The 12671-nt window shown below is 41.7% G+C and overlaps 1 pseudogene; it reads left to right on the forward strand.

Annotated features, from left to right (window-relative positions):
• Window positions 1-12397, forward strand: part of LOC114268233 (receptor-like protein kinase THESEUS 1) — a 137406-nt pseudogene extending 125009 nt beyond the window's left edge.
• Window positions 12398-12671: the final 274 nt, after the last annotated feature.

Below are 12671 nucleotides of genomic sequence, written 5' to 3' on the forward strand. Positions count from 1 at the left end.
CAAACAAACATGAGTTGAATCATTCCAAGTCTTGCAAACTAGTCTATACTGTCTTGTGCTCATCACATAGTAATGCTAGTTTAATAACCGGAATAAGAGCACATAATGTTTATAAAAAATCATATCATGTGATTAGTAAAGGCCGATCTTTGATTGGGCGAGCGGGGGGTGCTCAATCCATGACCTTCCCCTCTCGTACCTAAGTTCCTGAGCCGAGGCAACTTTGGTGATGCCAGATACATGGCCTTTGGCACGAGTCATGGGTTTTCTAAATTTTTCCAAAATAAAATATTTAGGTGGCGACTCTGTATCTGGCAAAGCAATCCATTTCTGACATTTTTTTATCCTTAAATCAATTTTTCGAAAGATTTGCCGGATGTGGACTCTTTGGTGTTTATCAGTTTCACATTGCACTTGTGAGATTAGATTCATAACTGCGGGAGTCTGAACTATAGGGCTTTCTTTTCAAACTTTCAAAAGGGAGCACGAAAAAGCCGAGATACACTTGGTAGTTGGTCAAATACTGAAAACTTGGTCTAAGTAAGACAAAGACTGATTTTTTTCACAAGCCAAGCATTATTTCTGGAAAGACCTAGAATTGTTTAAGTATTGTGCTGATCAAGTGATTCGGCGTTGTGCCTGAGAGTGAAACCCATAGCATTATCACCTTTTGTCACTCTCATGCATGTGGCGGCCATTTCAGTGGGTAGAAAGCGGCCACAAGGTTTTATAATGTGGGCTTTACTGGCCCTCTATCTTCAAAGATGTCCATAACTTCTGTAGACCTTGCGAGCATTGTCAACGCATGGGCCTTATGTCACGGCGAGATATGATGCCGAAGACCCCCATTTTAATTGTTAAGATTTTTTATGTTTGGGGCATCGACTTTATGGGTCCCTTTCCACCATCTTTTGGCTTTGAACACATTTTGGTGGCTGTGGACTATGTCTCTAAGTGGGTGGAGGTAGTGGCAACCAGAACGAATGACCACAAGGTTGTGGTTAAATTCCTCCATGAGACTATTTTTTGTCGTTTTGGGTTTCCACATGCCATAATTAGTGACAGTGGCAAACATTTTTGCAATTGATTCTTTGAGGCATTAGTGCGCAAATACATGATCACGCACAAAGTTGGCATTGCCTACCATCCCAGACTAGTGGTCAGGTAAAGGTTTCTAATAGGAGGTTAAACACATCCTCGAGAAAACTGTGAGGCCCGATAGGAAAGATTGGTCCACTAGGTTAGTTGATGCACTTTGGGCCTATCGCACTGCATATAAGACACCCATCGGGATGTCTCCATATAGGATTGTGTTCGGAAAACCGTGTCATCTACCAGTTGAGTTAGAACACCGGGCTTTGTGGGCCATTAAGAAGTTCAATTTTGATATGGCCAAAGCTGGTGACCACCGGAAGCTCTAACTTATTGAGTTAGAGGAGCTCTGCAATGATGCGTATGAGAGCTCTAAAATTTACAAGGCTAGGACTAAGGCATTTCATGATAAACATATTTCTCGTAAATCCTTCGAGCCTCACCAAAAAGTGTGGTTGTTTAATGCCAAATTGCGGTTGTTCCCGGGTAAACTCCGGTCTCAATGGGATAGCCCATATGAGGTTATAGAAGTCTTTCCACATAGGGCTGTTGAAATTAAAAATCCACAAGATAATATGACCTTCAAGGTCAATGGCCAAAGATTGAAACATTATGTGGACGGTATTGAGAAAAGGGAGATGATTGAGGTTGTCATTTGACGGACCCAATATATCTTCCATAGTGATTACTTTGAGTCTGGGAGACTTTAATTTCTCTAAAGGTGTAATTTCTTTGGTGTTAGCCATGCCCGAATGGCATCTGACGGTCTGATATAGCCACCTAACTATGTTTGTAGTGAGTTCCTAGGAGAACAACTCAGACGGTGGAAACTAGAGTTCGAATGGCAAAGCCTAGAACACAGGTTTGGAATTTCCGAGACTAGAGTCTGGTTTAAATACGCAGGGGTGTGAAGATTGCTTCAAAACCACCTCGACTTGAACTCTGTATGGTAGCCCCATAGGTCGAGTAAGCTTTATGCGCCTCGACTCTGGACACCGAATCAACCTAGTCTGTCACCTTGTTGGAGAATAGGGAAAGTTACACACACTGTTAGGGAGAAAAGTAGTACCTATGGTTTTCACGTGAAGATCATACTTTTGTTGCGCATTTTGATATTTTCAATGTTCTATTCTTTATTTCAAATGCGCATTGAAGGTAGAAATGGTTTAACTTTTTATTTGAATTGTGAATGGTTTTTTTATTGAAAATAAAAATAAAATAAAATAAAAATTGGTTGTACTTGGGTTTTAAAATAAAATAAAAAAATTGCAGCAACTGTACGTATGGCCCACGTGGGCGCACGAGTGGAAGTCCCGATTAGAGCGCACGAATGGAAGGGCATGAGCACATGAGCGGCCTAGCCCACAATGATTCTGCTTTCGAGTTACAGGAGCAACCGAATTACGCCACTGGAGCGGCCTAAATTCAGCACTCGTGCAGCCCCATTGGGCGCACGAGTAGCCCAGCCCAAAAGCATTCTGTGCAAGAGTCGCAGGAGCGGCCCAATTCCATCCCTGGAATGTTCCTTAATTCAGCACTCATGCGGCCCACATGGGTGCACGAGCGAACTTATTAAAAAAATAAATAAATAAATAAATCAAACTGTAGGTTTCATCTAAACAAAAAAGAAAAAAAAATCGTGCATATATATATATATATATTTTTCTTTCTTTCTTTATTTTATTCAAAAAAAAAAACTTTAAACCAAACCCAAACACCCTTTTTGAACATCATTTTCTCAACTCTCTCTCTCTCTCTCTCTCTCTCTCTCTCTACCTCTCATCATCTTCTTTGTTTTCTCTCTTTCTCTCTTTACCCCACAAACCCACACACTCATCATATCCCACAATAACCAACTTCTTCTTCCTTCTTCCTTCACCTTTCACCCCACCTTTTTCTCAAAACCACCTTCCACCGGTGTATTAACATATTTTCTGGCCGACGACTTTCCGGCAGCCATTTTTTTCGGGTGAATCTCCCTTCTTTCTCTCTTTCTTCACTCTTTCAAGGTAACTCCTTTTGCTTTAGATTTGTGTTGTTGTTCTTTCAATCTTGTATTTTAGTTTCATTGATCTTAGTTTTACTTTTTTGTAGTTTCTATTTTGTTCATTGTTCATATAGCACCCAAAAAAAAAAAAAAAGTACTTGGTTTTAATTATTTAAAATAAATAAATAAATAAAATGGTAATCCAGTGGTGAGATGGCAATGAGGATTTGCATGATTTATGCATGCATGTGATGTTTGATGCGTTCTAATATAATGGTTCCACATTTTTGGTTGTGTTGGTTGAATTATTTTGTGCAGATATGCCTTCATCATCCCGCCGAGCACCCAAACGGCCTCGTAATGCCAACATTGCTTTTCGGGATGTGCCAACCGACACTTGGGCCAACAAGCCTGTTGCCTGTGTTACATCATTTGATGTGGGATACTTCCGACGCCATCAACCCACTGAGTGGAGTGTTTGGCAAGTTGAAGACCGGGGCCTCTTGGGCGTCTGCACCATCACTGAACCGGCGTATCCTTGCATTGTGTGAGTCTTTTATCAAAATATGTACACCAGTGACGAGGCCCCAGAAGCTTTTTTGTCCCTTGTTGACGGGGTGGAGTTAGCCATCACACCAGCTTCCATTACCGAGGTCCTCAATTGTTCCATGGACACTACCAATGGAGAACAGTTCCTGGTATTCACTCTAGAACTCACCATCCTGGCACTAGTAACTGAATTTTATGAGGGGCGACAGGATGATGACAACCGTACTAACATCCGGCGGGCTAACTTACCATGCAACCTTCTCTTCCTCGATGTGGTTCTAAAAAAAAATGTCATCCCTCTTGGCCACAAGGAAGAGCTGCAAGGGGACTTCCTCCGTGCCTTGCACTGATTTGACTTCGGGTTTTGGGTTGACATCCCTACTTTGATCTACAACCAGATGCACCGAATCCTTAATGAAGTCAAAGTGCGCAACACCCGGGCAGTTCTACATGGGCCCTCCCTTTCACCAACCTCATCACTACGCTCATAAAAGCCCAAAGGACATGCCCACCCGAATCTAATGAGGTTCAGCTTCCGCCGCTCACTTGCCACCTCCACTACTACTCCTCGATGCCCTAGAAAATCCTAATGATGCCCTAGTAGAGCCCGCCGCTATGCCAGTGTAGCTCAACTTTTTCGCGTCCCCCTTTTGGAGAGCTCGAATTGGTCCTACAGTTTGGACTCTTGTCACGGTTTTGAATCTAGTTTTACAAATGTAATGTGAAACTGATAAACACCAAAGAGTCTAATCCGGCAAATCATTTTGGAAAATCAATTTTGAATCAAATAATGCCAAAACTGGACTGCTTTGCCAGATTACAGAGTCGCCACCAAAATATTTTATTTTTTGGGAAATTTAGGAAACCCTGACTCGTGCCAAAGGCCACGTGTCTGTCATCACCAAAGTTGCCTCTGCATGGGAACTTAGGTACGAGAAGGGAAGGTCTTGAAATGAGTACCCCCGCTCGCCCGATCAAAAGATTGGCCTCTACTAATCATGATATGTTCTTTTATAAACCTTATGTGTTCTTATTCCGGTTATTGGCTAACATTACTATGTGACGCACACAAGAAGGTATAGACTAAAATTGCAAGAATTTGAACAACTCAACTCATGTTTGTTTTTCAAAAAATGGTTTAAAGTTGCCACCCTAAAGTGGGCTTAGAAATGCGGATTTGCCACCTCAAGTGGGCTTAAAACATGATTTGTCACTTCGCAAAGTGGGCTTAAAACATAAATTCGTTGAATTGTTCCAATTCAAACAATCAAGCCTTCATCCACAGGGATTCATGCAGTTTATCAAGTAAGCACATAGCCTTATGGTAAGCATGCTATCATGGCAACATTCACACTTATGCAAATATGCTAAAGCGTAAAAGCTTACCGAGTACTCTAAGCCAAAACAAAAGCTAGTTAAAAACAATGCATGAACCTAACTATGTTAGATGCCTAATGCAACACATGCAATAATGCAATTAATAGGCTCGACTACTAATATGGCATTTGATTTGCAACACTTTGATAGCATGCTTTGAAACACGTATTCAAAGAAGTGTATTGAAATTTGCAATGCAGTTTGAATAATGCGTCGAGCCTCGGTGCATGTATGGCAAATGAATGATGCAAACATGCAAGCATAAGGTATGCTAATCGAAACATGATCCCTAATCTAACCATCAAAAACGGATAAATAAAAGGGACAAAGATGTGGGGTTGGAAGACATACACACATGCACGCACACCTATTACAACATTACGCCCTCACAAAGGAGGGTCGGAATGAATAAGCTAAGCTAAGCTACACTGTGCTAAGCTAAGCTAATTATTACAAAACGAATTAATTAACTATACTAGTTAACTAATTATTACAACACAATTGAATAACAAGCCATGCTAAGCTAATTAACTATTAAAAAACAAATTGAATAATTAGCTACGCTAACTAACTAGTAAAGGGATTTAAATGGCCTCGAGGGACGAGGGATGCATGCATGCTCGGTTGCGTCACCCGAAAATGCCCTTGCCTTGCCATCGGATGCCTCTATTTGCACTCATTTGATCTCTAAAAATTGCACCAACTTCTAGATTGCCTCTGTTCCAACACAGGAACACACTTGCACAAAAATTCACTAGTGGCCGGTCGGCCACAAAATGTGGCTGTCGGCCACCTTAACTAGCCGGTCAGCTAGTTTAAGTGGCCGACCGGCCACCCCCATTTCTAGACTTCTGCTTTTGCTATAACAGAGAGCAATAGAGGCAAAACAAAGCATTTTCAAGGAATGTGTGTGTTTGTTTCCATGATCGCATGCTTGCCATGAGGCTATGTGCTTATATGATTAATTGCATGAATGCCTGTGGATGAAGCCTTTATTGCCTGAATTGGAACAATTCATCAAATGTGAGTTTTAAGCCCACTTTGCGAAGTGGCAAATCATCATGTTTTAAAGTTCATTTGAGGGTGGCAAATCCGCGCTTTAGCCTACTTGCGAGTGGCACTTTCAAACCATTTTAAAAAATGAACATGAGTTGTTTTGTTCCAATTCTCGTGATTGAGTCTATACTTGTATACTGTGCGCATCACATAGTAAGTTAGCTAATAACTGGAATAAGAACACATGTGTCTATAAACCAACATATCATGTTAGTAGAGGCCGATCTTTTGATCGGGCGAGCGGGGGTGCTCATGTATGACCTTCCCCTCTCATACCTAAGTTCTCGAGCCAAGGCAACTTTAGTGATGACGGACACGTGTCCTTTGGCACGAGTTAGGGTTTCCTAAATTTCTCAAAAACAAAATATTTAGGTGGCGACTCTATAATCTAGCAAAGCAGTCCATGTTTGGCGCTTTTTGTTTCAAAACCGATTTTCCAAAATCGATTGCCAGATTTGGACTCTTTGGTGTTTATCAGTCTCGCATTGCACTTTGTGAGATTAGATTCAAAACCGTGACAGGAGTCCAAACTATAGTAGTAAGACCAATTCGTGCCTCTCCAAAAGGGGGCGTGCGAAGAAGGTCAGGCGCTACAGTACGGAATGTCGTCTTTGGGATATCTTCCTCCCTGACCCTCAACTGATGGTAACCCGATCTCAAGTCTATCTTAGAGAAACAACGGGATCCTTTCAACAGATCAAACAGATCATCTATACGACGCATGGGGTACTTATTCTTAACCGTAACTCGGTTCAACTTTTGGTAATCAATGCAAAGTCTCAAAGCCCCATCTTTCTTTTTAGCAAAGAAGGCCAGTGCTCCCCAGGGCAAAGCACTATGGCGAATAAAACCCTTATCTAGCGACTCTTGGAGTTGAATCTTCAACTCACTCAACTCGACTGGGGCAAAACGATACGGTGCCATGGAAATCGGTGTCGTGCTAGGCACTAAGTCAATAGAGAACTCGATCTCTCGATAGGGTGGTAAACTAACGAGATCCTCGGGAAAAACGTCTGAGTACTCACAAACCACTCTTGGCAACTCAGCCTGGACCTCATCACACTCACTACTCATAAAGCTAGTGAAAAGACAACTAAGCTCACTCTGTCCTCACGGATCATACACCGGTGGTAAAACTCTACCAACCCGTTCTCTCAAGAAATGAAAACAGTCACCGCTCAAGGTACATACAGTAACCCTCTGACGATAGCAATCTATAATAGCCCGGTATGACAATAACCAGTCCATACCCAAAATCACATCAAACCCAGACATATTCATCAATACAAAAGAAAATGGAAGCCAGCGGTCGGCGACCTCTATATCACAACCCCGACACCCTTGTTTCAAAACCATCTCACCCCCAATAGGTGATACCACACAAATAGGAGATGCTAATTGTGCCAACTCCAATCCCAAAATAGATGCAAATGTAGAAGATATAAAAGAGTAGGATGCACCCGTATCAATTAACACATTGGCAACTAAGTTGCAAAACAAAAACGTACCTCTCACTACTGATGGATCAGGTACAAGATCCGGCGTTGTAATAGCATACACGCGCTCCGTAGGCCTCTGGTCCACCTGCTCACCTCTCGGAGCATAAGATTACTGCACAGACTGAGCCAAAGAGGCTCCTTGATTGGCCCTCAAGGCCTAAACTGACTGCGCTGGCTGGTGACTCTGTGTCTGCCTCGAACCAGACGCACCAGATGTGCCATCCAATTGTGGGCAAAACCTCTTCAGGTGCCCCACCTGCCCACACTGATAACAAGTGAGCGGCTGGCCTCTGCCCTGATTCTGGCCCTGAGAATGGGCCGAAGATAAAGCTGCTCGCTGCCCTCCTCCTTTCTGTGGGCAAGGTGGAGACTTGTGGCTCAACTGACCACATTTGAAACAGGTGATGTCTCCCTGACCGCCTCTACCAGAACCCGAACTCGGTATTGGAAAGGTAGATCTAGAATGCACTCTCTGGGACTGCTGAGGGTTAGAACCCCTCTGCCTCTTGCCATCCCCCTGGCCATCCTGACTCCTCCTAGAGCCCCTCATCCTCTCCTCTTCTGCACGCATAATGGCCTCAAGATGGATAGCAGCCTCCACAAGGTGCCCATAGTCTCTAATCATGGAACTGGTAACTCTAAACGTAAGCCCGGTCCGCAAACTCTTCTCAAACTCCAAAAATCTACGTTCCTCAGTCGCCACCAACTCTAGTGCAAACCTAGACAAGCTAGTAAAAGTGGCCTCGAACTCTGCCACTAGGGTGTTCAGCTGCACCAACTTGGAGAATTGATCCCTCAACTTCTCCCTCACCGTAGCTGGTAAATGTTTGTCCTAGAAAGCTTCAACAAAGGCCTCCCAAGTCCCTCCAATGTGCCCCCGAGCATATTTCCACCACTGACCCGCGTCTCTCTTCAGCTGGAAAGATGCCAAGGTCACTCACAAGCCCCTATTTTCGATGCCAAGCATCTCAAACGTCATCGTTATCTTCTCTAGCCACTCGTCAGCCTTCAGTGGCTCCTTAGAATCTCCCAAAAACTGATCCGGATTCGACCGGAAGAACTCCCTCTTCAGAAAAGACGGTCGTGCCTCAGTTACTTGGGCCTATACATGATTCTCAGCCCTGAGAATGTCCATAGACTCCCTCAATGCTCCGGCCATTTCACGGGCTAAGGCGCCCATGGCCTGCTATCCAACCGGTTCGGCCACATTGGCCTGACCAACACCCTCCTCCTGCACAGGAATTTCATCCGGTATAGGCATCTCCTGCCTCCTAGGCCTACAACGCCTACCACCACGGCCTCGTCCTGACATCCTAGTAAAGGTAACAGAAGAAATTAGCACATTCACAAGTGTGCCGAAGCTAATAAACTTGTGTCCTAATACAATGGACAACTGTAATTTACTCCACTTAAGAACGCAATCACATAAACACATACGAATTTCATTTCTGGGTAATAATTGCCCCGTGGCGTTGCTAGAGTTCCAGTAAGAAACGGCAGTGATCAAGTGCCTTTGTAACAGGACTCCAAGAAACCTATGGACGCGATCAACATCCTAGAAATTAAATCCCATACCCATATAGTCACATAAGCATGTAATCATAGAAGCACATAACATTACACTTAAGTCTCTAACAAGCGAGACAAACCCATTGTGGTACTAACCACTTCCCACATACCCGAAGTATTCAAACCCGATATGCTCTGATACCAAGTTGTAACGCCCTCAAAATACAGTATACAGTAATCATTCATGAATCCACAAACATAAGGGAAATATTATATTTTCATTCATCAGAGCCTCCTTTACAATAGATATCATATGCATTACATTTTCCTTGATGTTCACCCTAAAACTATAGCATGTAATTCTAACTTCTAATAACAAAGTAAATGCCCTGCGGGCTTACATCCTTCCAAGCCATCACTTGGTTACAACAAAAGAAGAGTTCTAACTCTTTTACAGATAAAGCCCTCGGCTTGATTTTCCATTTAACTTCAAAAGCAAATCAACAAAATGGAGTCCTCAATCCCTTAAACCTTCCAAGGTAAGACCTTGGAGGCGGCATGTCACCTGTATCTGAAAAATGGTATCCCAAGTAGGGTGAGCCAAAGCCTAGTAGAGATATGCTAAATAGTATATAATAATTAACTAAAACATTAGCATCTAATAAATGTTTAACACAAGTAAATCATTTACATCACCTCCGAAACCAATCAACGTTTACATCATAATCAATCTACTTCCCATTATTTGTCCCAATCAATTCATTGACATAGTTCAATATTATTCAAACAGTTTAAAATGAGACTACAACTCATATATCAACACTTCAGTAACAAACATCATTCAACACTTCTATTTTCTTGGCATTTTATGGAACTACGTCCGAGGGAACCGGCACCCAAATATATATAAGATTTCGGGACTTTCACCTTGGACACTCCGGCCAACTTAATTATCCATGGAGTCCATCCCCTATCTCCTCCCAAACAATGGAGTACATCCCCTATCTCCTCCCAAACAATATACATATACAATGTATTTAAACAGGTTGTCATATACAATGACCAATTCAATCACATATGCAATGTTTACATCCAACCGTCATATTCAATGACATAATCCAATTGATTAATTTCAATTTACCTAATCATCATACAGTTTCTACAACAATCATGGCTATCCTCTACCAATAGCCCAAAACAGTTATTTCTAAATAGATAAATAAATTTATCAAACAGATAATTTATCGACTTTTCCATAGGTGAGTGATTTATCAATCCAACTACACCATTGAATCACAATTTCCTCCAATTTCATGATTTCCAAACCAATTTCATATTTCCATAATTGATTTCATTATCTCTACAAATAATTTGTTTAATCCCAATTAGGACATTTTTCCCCATTTTCTCAAACATCAACCCTAAGGTTCAATTTCATCAATTATACACAAATAACCTCATTTCAAGACCTCACATACACAATGGAGCCCAAAAATAGAAACCCCTCTTTCAAACTCAAACCCTAACTTTACTCAGACTTCTCAAATCCCACCATTTATACAAAATAACTAATGTTTATGTCAAAACTCATATTAAGGAGTAGATTATCCCTACCTCAAATGGAGAAGCTCAAAGGAGAAGAAGAGAGAAACTCAAGACGCTCCAAATCCACACTTTTTCGGATCAAAGGATAGCCCACGCGATGCTCTAGCTTTATAACAAAGGGAGTAGGGTAGAATAACCTTAGATCAAGAGTATTTGTAGAGAGAAGGGGTATTTTAGAGAGAGAGGCTGTTGATTTGGGGTTTTGGAAGAAAAAGAGGTTCAAAATGGTGTAAAAACATGCTGCTGCGAACTGATATAAGTGAGGCTCGCTCGAGCAAAGGAGTTGTCGCTCGAGTGACCAAACACAACAAATATCTCGCTCAAGCGCAAGAAGAGTCGCTCGAGCGAACAATGCGAAGCTTCAGGTCTGCCACCACTCAGACGCACGCTCGACCGTAAGAGTTCTCGCTCGAGCGAAGGAACGCAAAACATGGGTCTCGCTCGAGCGCAAGAAAGCTCGTTCGAGCGAACAATACCAATCTTCAGGTCTTTCAGAGACGCAGACACACGTTCGAGCGCAAGAGTGCTCGCTTGAGTGAAGAGACACACCACACAAAGCTCGCTCAAGCGCAAGAACCTTCACTCGAGCGAAGAAGCAAATACTCAAGGCTTGCTCGAGCACAAAAACCCTCGCTCGAGCGAAGAAGCAAAATCCTAGACAGCAACCATTTGTTTCAACTCACAACCAACATGTTCCAAACTTAACCAACACATCCCACAACTCAAATACAAGGAATTAAATGATGGAAACAAGATACAGACAACAACACACAACCACAGATCCCGAGTTCAAAACACAACCAAGGTCGGGGTAAAACCTAGATCGCTATAGGAATTTAGCGATTGAATTAGTCTAATTTCACATTTGTCCCTGTGGATTGATACCTGAATTTGTCATTTTTCTAAAAGAATTTGGTATAATTTAGTGTTTATTTTTAATGTGTGTAACGACCCATCACCTATCTGGTTATAAAATCATGGTTCTGCTCCTAAGCGGTGTAAAAGGTAGTTTTGGTTACCCTGATCCTGAATATTTTAGATGCCTACAGTTAACGTAGAAATCCAATGTTTACTCATTCGTGGTAGTTCTCCTAAAAGTGCTTTATGCAAGACCGGCCATCACTAACTCGTTTCCCGAGAAGGAAGTAAACTTAGCTGAATGGGGGTTCTTTTGGCAAAAGAAAGGGCAGGTTGAAAATATGAGCAATGCTAGGTATCATGAAAAAACTTTCATGAAAATGATCATGAAAAATTTATGACCCTTGGATTACACTTAAAATAAAACACTACACACTAATCAAGGTAATCTAAGAGTCATAAATTTTTCATGATCAGTTTCATAAAAAAATTTTCATGATCCGTATCTTTTCTCTGAAAATATTGTTGATCCTTTGCTTGTGTGCAAGATCAGTCCCAATTCATTGAGAATGTTTGGTGAAACGGTGGAGAAGTGTTTAAAAGAATATGGTGTTGAAAGGCCCAACATGAATGTCGTCGCGTGGGACGTGGAATACGCACTGCAGCTTCAACAAAACTGCAAGGCATAGAGAACCTCATGGGACAGCATAACAGACACATGGTGGGTATTGCTGGTGCCTGCCGGTTGCCTTCTCATAGCATCCCAACTGATGAATACGACAATCCCATGGATGATTTTATAGATACAAGTCATTCAAATGCGCACAGAGTGTTCTCCATGTTGAACATTGATGATGGCAGATGAAATAAATTTAAAATTTACACCATATATCTTATTTTTTTAAGTTAATTTTAAGACAAAAATTTATGATAGATAACAATTTTCTTCATCCATTTACTGTATACTAGATAACATAAGTGTCTATATCTATCTAGAACGAAAAGATCATTCAAGTTGATCTTCAATCTTCAAGAGAAGCTCATCTATTACTTAACCATTTTCTTTTCACAAAATTATACCCTTAATAAGTTCGAAATGTCTACATTATCTGAAAGACAACAAAAAAAAAAAAAAAAAA

Source organism: Camellia sinensis, chromosome 1, assembly GCF_055761805.1.
Source record: "Camellia sinensis isolate YWXY chromosome 1, ASM5576180v1, whole genome shotgun sequence".
NCBI lineage: Eukaryota > Viridiplantae > Streptophyta > Magnoliopsida > Ericales > Theaceae > Camellia > Camellia sinensis.